This window comes from Octopus sinensis, linkage group LG13, assembly GCF_006345805.1.
Source record: "Octopus sinensis linkage group LG13, ASM634580v1, whole genome shotgun sequence".
Taxonomy (NCBI): domain Eukaryota; kingdom Metazoa; phylum Mollusca; class Cephalopoda; order Octopoda; family Octopodidae; genus Octopus; species Octopus sinensis.
The window spans coordinates 19,305,742-19,319,022 of NC_043009.1; positions in this window are offsets into that span (position 1 = coordinate 19,305,742).

Genomic DNA, 13,281 nt, shown 5'->3' on the forward strand with positions numbered 1-13,281 from the left:
ACATTCGTGAGGATCTTTATTTGTTTACTGCTTTTAATGATTTTATGGGTACGCAGAATTTCCTTCAGCCTGGGGTCCTTATGGAGTATTGGGAGATTTGGGACAATGATGTTAAATGCTTCTTTGATTCTGGGGAACTTTGGTTAGAAACCAAGAACAATAAGGTCCATATCCTTCACTCCCAATATGCCAAACCCATGGTCACTAAATACCTTGTCCACAAGAACACAGCCATTGCAGACAAGGCCAAGTTCAATATTCTTATAACAGACTTGGTGAGAGCGATGAGTAATGTGTCTCGCATGTGCGACCCTAAGGAACTGGAAAGACACATACAACACTTCATCCACTGCAAGCAAAGGGACAGGATTAGAGTGTACAAAGGAGTCAGGGTTAAGTATAAAGCCATCATAGAGAGTGATGAAAAGAGGAGCTGCCCGCTATACAGAAGTAAATCCTGGAACAGCACAGAGAGGATCCGAAAAGAGGTAGATAAAGCCAACTCATGGTATGACGACAAAAAATACCAGTGTCATGTTCGCTGACAGCGAACTAGCATACTTTTTTAGAGAAACATTAGATAAGGCCAATCTACAGATTAAAAGTAATAGAAAGGCCTGGTTCCCTCTATAAAAGTCCTGATCTGTAGAACTTATCACTTCGACAGGTTCCCAAGTACAGAGAATAATCGTATTGCATGTAGAATGAAGCCACGGGCTAACTGTAAGGTTAGGAATATAGTGTATAGCTTACGATGTACTGAAGGATGGTGCAGAAGCATGACAACTGCTTACATTGTAGAGACAGCATGCAGCATAGAAGAGCGTATAGGTGAAGACACTGGCGAGAGCTGAAAGAAGAGAAAGGCTCGTCAACGCTCAGCCAGCATGGTCAAGCAGAACAAAGTGGCTCAGTCGATAGCATAGGGGTCAAAGTATTATCAACGCAGAGAACAGAGCAATAGACAGACCGTGCCTCAACTGAAAACACGACTGGAACAATAACACCCACTACCACACCACACTACACCATGCAACATGCCGTCTAAAGACGTCGTGTTGGATATGGATACAAGAAGTATTAGACTGAAGGGAGAAAAACAAACATACAAATAGCGCAATACACATATGATAGACATATATACACATATACGTATGATAAATATAAAAACAATTGACATAAAAAAGTCTGTATAAAGGGCACGGATACAAACAACATTTGACGACCGCAACAATATCAACGATACCACTAACAACGACAACAGCAACAACGGTAACAACAATGGCAACAACAACCACGATGGCAGTAGCGTGGGTAATTCCACAAGCAAAGGGTACAAAAAGCCGGGTTCAAGGGCAGTAGCAGCGGCAACGAGGTAGGGGACGGGGCTGACAGGAGGGTCATAGTGCTACTAAGAACAATGACACACACACATGTACACACACATACGAAGACAGGCGCATGCGCATTTAAGGATACACACCATAGAAGAACAGAATGGAATAAGCAGAGCAAGAGCACACACGAAAATGTCGCTGGGGAGGTTACAGATGTGTGACGAAAGATTTCCGGACAATGCACATGAGTGAGAATAAGAACAGTAATAAACGAGTGAAGAACGAATATATGGTGCGTGTGTTTATTTGGCAAAAAAAAATGACCGTCCCAAAATACAATAATATGTTTCAACACACGGCTTCACATCAGGAATCTTGCAACATAAATTCATAAACGTGTATATATGTGACCGCGTGTGTATCGTTGGTGATTTTCTTTCTCTATCTTCCCTTCCTTTTTCTATGTTTCTGACGAAGTGCTCTGCTCGAAACGTTAAATCCTTCTCTTTCTTTCTATTCAACACTATTGTGCAAACTCTCCCTTTACTAACTAGAGATCCAAAAATGAACGACATCCTGAAAACACACAAACTCATCAAATGCAAAAAACAAGACAAATCGCATAAAGAGACTACTAACAAATGCGAAGCTTTACAAAACAACCACGAAACCAATGGTTGAAAAATGTGGACGCCCGAACTGTGGAACCTGTCCCAACCTGCTTGAAGGCTCGGATTTCCTTTTCAAACAAGGACAGAGGTTCACAATTAAAACTAGTTTCACCTGTGCCTCTGAGAACCTAATTTATGTAATAACCTGCTCGGGTTGCGGTCATCAGTACATTGGACAAACGAGTTTAACTTTGAGAAAGAGAATCACTCTGCATAAGGAGCAAATCCGTTTCCCGCGCAAAACAGACAAATTCCTCTTAGTGAACACATAGAAAAATGTGCAGGTAACATCAAACCAAATTTCACAGTCTTCCCTTTCTACCAGTGCAAAGACGCAATCTCTCAATTAGAACGCTTAAATAAAGAAACTTTTTTCATTGAAAAATACAAAACACGTCTGAATATGCACGCATAACCAACTTTTATATTTTTACATATTACATCACTGTACATAAATCCCCTACTAAACAAGGTCTTTTTTAAAAACCTGTCTCTTTTTTGTACACATATTTATTCCCCACCCAAAACCTGAACAGTTATCTCCCTTACAGACAACAATAACAATAATAACAACCAATTACCTCCCTTTATTTGTTTACTTGTAAAGTCATTCACTCGTGAATTTCATCACGCACAACATGGACCAAATTTCTTCTTAAGAAAAAATATATATTCATATAAATTAAACATTATATCATGAATAGCGATAGCGAAACCGGTCGATATATTAAAAATAATATTAAAACCATGTAAGTGTGCGTATTTTCCTTTTTTAATTTCTTATATACATTACAACCCACAACGTGGGGACAACCGAAATTCCTCTTTTCTGTTACTACTATATATATATATATATATATATATATATATATATATATATATATATATATATACACACATAGTGAATATAGGACCATATTATGAATGAGATAAAATACATCTAACAACCTCATTTAATGTCGTCTTTACTGATTTTTTTGGCGCTATAATGTAGTTTAAGGAAGACTTGGCTGTTATTTCTAGCAGACGGAGAGATCACCAAAAAGTTTCGTCATCGCTGTTTCTGCAAATTTTCATGACAAAATATTGTTCCGACATAATATGTTGGCAATCGACGACTTCAATGGTTCAAAATTAACAAACTTTACATGTTCAAGTAGTTTTCGTTATCAGCATGCACAAACTACATGAGGTTTCGAAAATAATCGAGTGAAAATTGAAAAAAATTTAAGTGATGAAAATTTAATAAGATCTATCAGGTTTTAAAAATAAGCATTGAGGGAGGTTTGTTTGACTAAAACGCTTCAAGTTGGTGCCCCAGCATGGCCACAATCCAGTGATTGAAACAAGTAAATGATACATGTACGTGGGTATATGCGTGTGCATATATACACACATACACCTACATATACACGCATGGATAGATAGATAGATAGATAGATAGATAGATAGATAGATAGATAGATAGATAGATAGATAGATAGATAGATAGATAGATAGATAGATAGATAGATAGGAGAGAGAGAGAGAGAGAGAGAGAGAGAGAGAGAGAGAGAGAGAGAGATGGATAGATAGAAACAGGTACGCAGAACTCAAAACATGAATTTTTCACTTGCTTCAGTCAATGGACTATGGCCATGCTCAGGTACCGCCTTGAAGGGTTTGATCGAGAGAATCTACCCCAATACTTATTTTCAAGCCTGGTAATTATTTCATCTTTTTTTTTTATTGCCGAACCACAATATTACAGGAATGTTAGCCAACACCGGATGTTTAGCTGTGGTGGGAGAAAAACCCACACATACATACATACATACAGAAGTTTATCATTTAAATATATATGAGCATGTCTAGATATGCAAGTATATGCATGAGAAGACGAACATTAAACAAAACATACAAATCTGCACATATACATACATACATGCATGCAAAATACCTTGTTGATGTTGAAATTCCAGTGAAGGAGCCTTGGATCTAGGGTAGAAACTGGCTCTTTCTCTACTGGCAAGAAATCTTGAAATGAAACTAAATAATGACATACATACATACAGGCAGGCAGGCAGGCAGGCAGATTAACGCCTGTCTATATGCTCTGGATACAACTGCAAAGCAGTAAATGAACGACATTCAAAAAGTCAACAAAATCGAAACAACAAAGTACCATCATGGGTTTTGAAGACAGAGAAAGAGAAAGCTGATTAACGGAAGACCATCAGCCATGTGATGATGCTTATTGCATGCAAACAAGCAACTCGCTGTACGTCTCTCCAACAAAAAGTGAAGAAGGAGATAGAAGTGATGTTTCGAGACAACAAAAAAGGGGACACTCACTTGCAAACTGATTATCCTCAAGCAGGAGATGGAGAAGAAGCTCAGGAACGGCTTCAGAGAGGGAAGACCAACCATCAGTCACATTCTAACGCTGAGGAGGTTATTAGAGGGAGCTAGAGCAAAGAGTCTTCTTGTTATAGTTTTCATTGACTTTTAGAGGACCTTTGATTCTGAGGACCGTCACTGCCTGATGAAAATCTTATGGAATCCCTAAGAAGATGCTGGATCTGATGTCACTGCTCTACATCAACACCAGATGCTGAGTTTGCTGACGACATAGTTTTGATGACAAACACAATGAGGGATGCAGGAGGTAGAGACTGTGTCGATGAGCGTGGAGCTGAAACTAAATGAGATTAAGACGAAGTTTCTGGTAGAGAACATTAAGAAGTCAGAGAAGATTATGAATGTAGGCGGGAAGCCACTAGAGTTGGTGGAGGACTTCTTGTATCTGGAAGCAAAGATTGGGAACACAGAGGATGAGATAGTTGAGAGGAAGAACAAAGCTTGTGTGGCATGCCACAGTTTGAGATTTGTATGGAAGTCGGACCTTCGTAAAGACCTGAAGATCTGGCTCTTTGTCGCTGCAGTGGAGTCTGTGCTGTTATATGTGTCTGAGATTTGAATACTGACCAAGAAACTCACTCAGATGGGTGCTACACGAGAATGATGAGGATGGCTCTGAACATTAATCAGTATACGCTGAAGATGAAGAACTCGGAGCTGTACGAGAGCCTCTCAAAAGTTAGCCTGAAAATAACACAGAGGAAACTAAGGTTAGTCGGACATGCTCACCGTCATTCAGAGTTGATACTGCACTCAGTGCTCCAGTGAGAGCCCCATACATGGACACACTAGAAGAAGGAGACCGAGGATGATATGTGTTGATGCCCTAAGGACAGACACTCGTCTCTGGGAGAGGCAGGAGATGGCACCGATGATGAGGGACAAAGACCTCTGGAGAAAACTCGTCCATGGATCTCGGGAACTTTACCTGCCCTATATATATATAGAAAGAACAGCTAGGTTCTGTAAACCACAGAACCTAGCTGTTCTTTCTAATGTGTTGAATTCCCTACAAGTGGATTCCTTATGTGTATAAATATACACTATATCGTATGACTAATACATAGTCTTCTTGACTAATTTTTTTTGCACGTTAGACCACTGGGAATGTAAATTTTGATTGAATGTTTTAATTTTAATTAAATTCCATTTCCTTTTGACATGATTAAAGATAGATAGATAGATAGATAGATAGATAGATAGATAGATAGATAGATAGATAGATAGATAGATAGATAGATAGATAGATAGATAGATAGATAGATAGATGTGTGTATTCTTTTATTCTTTTATGCGGTTCAGCTCAAAGGGTGTGGTCATGCTTGGGCACCGCCAGTGTTATCACCTTTTCAATGGTCATTCTTATGTGACTGGCTTTTTGTGAAGGAGGGAGTTTAATGATGCTGCCCTCTTTTTGAGTTTCTTGCCGTGATGTAGGTTCATCTGGGACCTTGGACAGCTGGAGATCAAGTTGTTTCTTGACCTACTCCATATAATTACGCGCGCGCGCATACACACACACATAATGAAGCATGTCCAAATAATACTGATATAAATTAGTAATATAGACGATTGCAAAAATAATTAGTAACAATGGAAATGCTGAAAATCGTTATATTATTTTTATTGATGGTAATGAAAATAATATAAACAGCACTAAGAATGGTTTCAAATTTTGGCCATTCTTGTCAGTAAATTTCGGTACTAATTAATAGAAGAAAAGTTGGTAAAGAATTGTAATTGTAAGGACAGAAACGTATGTCGTTTGCGAATTGAATGCCTTCGTATGAACGTCATAAACAAAAGTACAGTTAGAACAATATCAGATGCATTTGTATGTATGTATATATATATGTGTGTATATACATATATATATATATATATACATATATATATATATATATATATATATATATATATATATATATATATATATATATATACATATATGTATATATATATATATATATATATATACATACATATATATATATATACATACATATATATATATATATGTGTGTGTGTGTGTGTGCATGTGTGCATTTATATATATATATACATATATATATATATATATATATATATATATATATATTATATACATATATATATGTGTGTGTGTGTGTGTGTGTGTGTGGTGTGTGTGTGTGTGTGTGCATGTGTGCATTGATATATATATATATATATATATATATATATATATATATATCATTATTATAATTATTAGGGAATATTACTTCCGAGTACACAGGAAAAAAACATTCAAATTAGATGTACTAAAATGAACAACACTCAATGTTTAATTCGTATATATAAAAGTATTTTTAGAGACTCAATCAATCACACTGAAAGATTTTATACCCCACCACTGCATAGAATGTTAAATATTAAATATCATACTAACTATATCTATTTTGAATCCCGTATTTTCCATTTATAAGACTACGCGTGTTTCATGAAAGTACGTCGGTATTGATTAGATACAAGGTATCTAGTTTCAATATTTAATCGAGTCGACAAACTCCCAATCTTCAAGTCTAGATTCCTCAACATTTTTCACTACCCCTACCTCTTATATACTCTATATCTTCAACATAATCTTACTTAACATATACAAATGAATGGAAATACAAATAATAATTAAAAATAATAACTGAATATTAAACATTTTAGGAGTAAAAACTTAAGGAATAAAAATTTAAGGAATAAGCATTTAAGGAAAAAAATTTAAAGAGAAAAAATACGAGTAAAAATTACGAACAAAAGTTACGAATAACGAATAAAGAATAGAGAACTGCGAATAAGCAAATACGAAATAAAAATGAAATAATAATGAAATAAAAATAGAGACGAAAATAAAGCGAATGTTAACTTATTTTTTCTTTCCTCGGCGAAAATTAGACATAGCTACATCTTGCAAATACTACAAGGACCAGCTTAGTAAACTAGTTAAGCGGAAGTTGATGGGGTCTATCGTTAACAATCGGTCGTGGATCGCTTTGGAGAGAGCGATTAGAGTAAAATCGATAGCATTTCGCAAAGATCTAGCTAGAGAAAGAAATAGATTAAAAGAAGAACTAGTTAGCGAACTAGAAGAGGCTCTTAGTAAAGGCATCGTGACAGACGAGTTAACGGCGAGAATGGTCCTTCACCATTTCTTTGAGGCGAAACACGAAGGGTGCGTTGTCAGAGCTAAGGCCTGTGCGTTAAAACACGAAAAAAACTAAAAAAAACTAAAAAACTAAAGCCGTCCGATGAGTAGAGACGCGACATGGAAACAAAATCACGATCAAGTCTTTGACGGATCAAGACAGACGTGTGCTACTTGGTTCTGAGCAGATGTGTGCAGCTTTCCTGCAGCACTTTGCGCGGCTGTTTGGGGAGGATGATGGGGTGACAATGATAGTGAAATTTTCTTCGTACCTAGACGGCCTACCACGGCTCTCGATAAAAGACACGAGATTCTTCGAAAAGCCGATTACAGCCTCTGGAATACGAGAGATGATGAGCGATTGCATAAGTCGCAAATCATCCTGTTTGGAATTCATAGTGTTGTTAGCCAGGGTGTGGTAACATTGCTGAGAAAGACGCCGACAATGGGGACGTGCTGGGGAATTTACGGTCCATAACTCTGCTAAACACAGAGTTTAACATTTTGGCCAAGGTATTAGCGAAAAGGTTGGCGCTTGTCGTTTGTAGTCAGGTCTGTGAAGCACAAACATGCGAAATCCCGAGCAGGTCTATCCACGACAACCTCCACCTAATGTGATACATCGTAGAGAGGGCTGGGATTAAAGCTGGCCTCGGTAGGGCCCTGATCAATTTAGATCAGACGAAAGCTTTCGATAGGGTAGAACATCGCTACTTGGACGCCGTCATTAAAGCAGCTGGTTTCAGACCCGTTTTCAGTGGCTGGATTGCTGCAATGCACAGCGGTACCTGCTCGGTGATCAAAGTAAATTGCCGCCTATCGGAACCGTTTAGTATTGTACATTCAGTCCGTCAGAGATGCCCTCTATCACCTCTTCTGTATGTGCTGGCTCTCGATCCACTGCTGCAGAAGTTGGAACAGTTCAGAGGCCTGCCTTTCGAAATTGGACTGGGGAGGGTAGTGTCTCCATACGCGGACGGCGTCACCGTCATGGTGTCGGCGCCTCCGAACTGGAGATGGTCAGCTCCTTTGTAAAGGAATATGAGTCGGTTGTAGGGGCTAAAATCAAAGCTGACAATACGGTGGGATTGCGACTGGGTATCTGGGATGGCAGATTGTCGTCGGACGCTGGGCTGACGGGCCAGTTAAACTGCTCGGTGTCTGGTTTGGTCCCGACTTCCAGGTAGATAAGAATAGGGAAGAGATGACGAACAGGGTGACTTCACTTGCCCAGAAATGGGCCGAGAGGAAGTTGTCCCTGAAAGGTCGGGCAAAGGTGGTGAATGCCTACATCGCCTCTATCTCGTGCCTGCCCCATTTACTGCTTGATTAGATTGGAGCGTATCCTATTTAATTTCTTGAAGAAAGGACGCCTTCCAATGGTCAAGCAGTCGGTCTGCTACCAACCTCCTTTTCGTGGCGGCTTAGGCATTCCATGGCTTTTAATGCGCAAACACGCACTCAAGTTGCGCCACCTGCAGCGATTTCTAGAAGGATAGGCAGAAACTGGGTGCCTGGGACTTGGAATGTTGTCAGGCGCTCAAGTCGGGCAATAGGATCAGTGGATGTTCCACTTTAGATATTTACAGAGGATTAGTAGCGGGGAAGTGCGACGATGTTTTCGGGAAGAACCTAGGCGTCGACAAAGAATTGGGGCGAAGTGACAGACAGGGTGGCTCGTCTAACCCAGAAATGGGCCATGAGGAAGCTGTCCCTGAAAGGTAGGGCGGCGATGGCGAATGTGTACCGTTATATACTACCGCCAGACTATCTTCCCTTGCCCTGCTTCGTAGATGAACGGGCTAGTGCGTTTGCTCTTCCGCTTCCTATGGAAGGGAGAGATACCGCTTGACAGACGGTATCTTTGCTGCCGGTACCCGTTGCGTGGAGGACTGGGCATGCTGTGACTGAGGATGTGCAGACATGTGCTCAGGCTGCAACATCTTCAGAGATACCTCAACGGTCGGCAGGCGTGGTTGCCATTTGTTCAGCACACTTCTCCGCAGCTCATCTCCTTGACGGAGCTACAGTCCTGGAGCAAGCGTAGACCCAGGTAGAGCGCTTGGAACCTAAAGTGTCTCCAAGCGCACAGGTCTCTCGGCCAGTCAGGCAATGTGGTCGGTGGACGTTCCACTTTGGAGTTCTATAGGGGATCAGTGGAGAGCAAGAATAACGTACTCGGAGAGGTCGTGGGCATCGGAGGGAGGATAAACTGGTTGGTCTTTTCCGGAGGATTTTCCGGACGGTAACTATTGATAACTTCCAGAAATCCCTGACCTGGCAGTGTTACTGGGAGGCGCTGCCAGTTCGAGATAAGCTCTGCAGGCACGAGTGTGCAGTTAGTCGGGCTTGTCTGAGATGCACGCGGAGCGATGAAACCGTTCTGTATGTTCTTGTACAGTGTCCGCGCATTACTGACTTGTGGAGCTTTGTCGAACAGTTATTGTCACGTGCAAGGAGGATCCGGCTATCGCCCGAGTCCATTGCGAAGATCATCCCACCTTCTTCCTTTGCCCGGGAAGGGAGAGCAATTTTTCTCTGACTGGTGGACGCGATCGAAAAGGTTGAAGATGGGTACCTTCTTCTTTGGCCAAGGCCTCATTGGATTTTTCAGGTTCCATCAGAAAAGGCAAGGTTCCATCAAAAAAGAAAGAGGGGGATACTGTCACCCAGTAAGTTCGTTGAAAGGTGGGTGAATGTGGCAAGAATGGCCCGCGTTAATGGGCCTACTCTAAGTATGCGCCTGTAGGCTGGATAGAAGGGAGAGTAGAGGTGCCTTGCTGAAGAACCTTTGGTGTTAAGGGGTCTAAAGTGCGTGAGGTCTCTTTCATCATCTTACGGTGGAGAAGCATAATGTTGATTTAATCTCTTTGTTAATCGTTTAACCACACTGTTCCTTTATGTGTTGTGTTCGGCCTTGGTGGCCAATAAATAAAGTATTATTATCGTTATTGAGTGAGAGAGCAGTGCATGCCATCAAAGTGACACTACGATAAAATATACGAAGCCCGGTATACCCATCATGACTACCCGTCTGATAATGGTACACCAGGCACATGCATCACAACCATATATGCGCGACATGGTGATCTCATATCAAGATAAACAGCACATGACCTTGTAAGTAGGACCCAGTTAGAATTTCCTTCAGGTCGAGTAGCCCATCCCGCTCAAAAGGTCACTGAATAAGGGTTGTTTAAGAATGTTGAACGAAACACCCATATTTCCAAAAGTGAATTATCCAAACCCCAAAGAATTCCTCTCAACACATGGCTATGATGTTTTCCCGCTACTTCTGCTCGTGATCAGAGATGAACATATAAGTGAGCCACTAAGGGATATGCTCAACTTGTTAAGTTCAGACAACAATGTACATGATAACGCTTTCAATCAGTTAAGATTAGAAGCCATGGGAGCCACTATTATTATTATTATTATTATTATTATTATTATTATTATTCTATCTTTGACTTTTGCTTTATGTCTGTACAAGTTGGCTCCAAGTCTCACCCAGAGACCTCTAGAGACGACAGGTTGGAAGTTCTGTGCCATATATTTGGGGGTTTTTTTTTTTTGGTGTTGTACTAGTGAATGTCTAATACATAAAAATAAAAAAAAAATTTTTTTTAAATAAAATAAAATAAAATAAAATAAATAAATAAAAAAAAGTTTGTTTTAAACCTTGGGATTACATAGAGAGTATTTTGCGTAGGATATGAGCAGTTCCCATGAGCACTATCTTTTGAATTTCTGCCATTTTGGGGTTTCCTGGTATCTGAGTTAGGTAGCAATTAGTCCCTTTCGCTATCATTCCCAGGGCACCTATGACAACAGGTATTGTTTTAGTCTTCAGCTTCCACATTTTGCTGATTTCTATTTCAAGATCTTTATATTTGCTCAGTTTTTGGTAGGTCTTGACAGATACGTTTATATCGATTGGGACAGTCATATCAATGAGGAGGCATGTTCTTTGTCTGAAGTCTTTCAATATGATGTCTGGCCTATTTGCATCTATCTTCCTGTCAGTTTGAATGGTGAAGTTCCAGAGGAGTGAGATGTGGTCATTTTCAAGCACTGGAGGTGGATTGTGTTCCCACCAGTTTTTTTCATTGGGCAAATCCAGGTTTTTGCAAATTACCCAGTGAATATATTGTGCAGCTCTATCATGCCTGTTGAGGTACTCTGTAGGCGCTAGAAGACTGCATTTCGAGACAACATGATCAATGGTTTCATTTTGTTGTCGGCATACACGACATGTTGGGCTACTGCCGTTCTTTAATATGTTGGCCTGGTAGTTTCTTGTTGGTAGGCATTGATCTTGAGCTGCTATGATAAACCCCTCTGTTTCAGATTTTAAGCCAGAGGCCATTAGCCATTGATGGGTCAGGGCTTTGTCAATATCTGCATTATTCGCTCTCTTTATTATTATGATTATTATTATTATTATTATTATTATTATTATTATTATTATTATTATTATTATTATTATTATTATTGAGTGAGAGAGCCGTTCATGCCATCAAAGTGACACTGGGGTAAAATATACGAAGCCCAATATACCCATCATGACTACCCGTCTGATAAAGGTACACCAGGCACATGCATCACAACCATATGAGCGCGACATGGTGATCTCATATCAAGATAAACAGCACATGACCTTGCAGGTGGGGCCCAGTTAGAATTTTCTTCAGGTTGAGTAGCCCATCCCGCTCAAACGGTCCCTGAATAAGAGTTGTTTAAGGATGTTGAAAAAACCACCCATGTTTCCAGAGCCGAATTATTCAAACCCCAAAGAATCCCTCTCAACACATGGCTATGATGTTTTCCCACTACTTCTGCTCGTGATCAGAGATGCACATATCGTCAGCCACTAAGGGACATGCTCAACTGGTTAAGGTCAAACAACTGACAAGCAAATCTGTGGTATTGAGCAGAATATTTGCTGTAGCCCATCTTTTATACCAAGACAAAACAATGTACATGATGACACTTCCAATCAGTTAAGATCAGAAGCCATGAGAGCCACTGCCTGGTACTGCATCAGGGCATTTATTATTATTATCATTATTATTATTATTATTATTATTATTATTATTATTATTATTATTATTATTATTATTATTATTTTAATTATTATTATTGTTCGTTTATCAACACTTGTCGTACATCGCTGCATAAGTTTTGCTACTATTCATATTGTTATACATTGTTTTACATTGTACATTAGTTATTTTTAGTTAGTTGAACAAACCAGGACCTTGGGGAACTGGTTAGTTATTTCCCATTTGTAGCCCCTTTTGGGGATTTGTTTGGGTTAAAACATCCCTTTCGTTTCGCTAAAATCAAAGATAGCGAACGAAAATCGCCCGTCGTCTGAAAAGAATAGCAGATTATCAGCAAGACAGAACAGCCAAGTTGAACTTGACACTTTCGCAGCGGAAGCAGCCAAAATCAGACCACGATTCAACCTCACAAACAAAGATGAAAAGTTGGCTGAAGCCTGGTAACTCATCAAACACGAGCAGACCTGGGCCAGCTTCACTGTCCCGGCAGAGAACTTCGAAGCAGTGGAGGGAAGAACGGTACATTTCAGATGCATCTTAGCAGAGACGCAGAAAGCTGCTTTAATGGCACCTTTCCACTCCTGGGTACTGTGAAAGGCAGATAACTTCAGTCGAAATTCAAGATGCCTTTGTCGGTTGCACGATTTGGATTG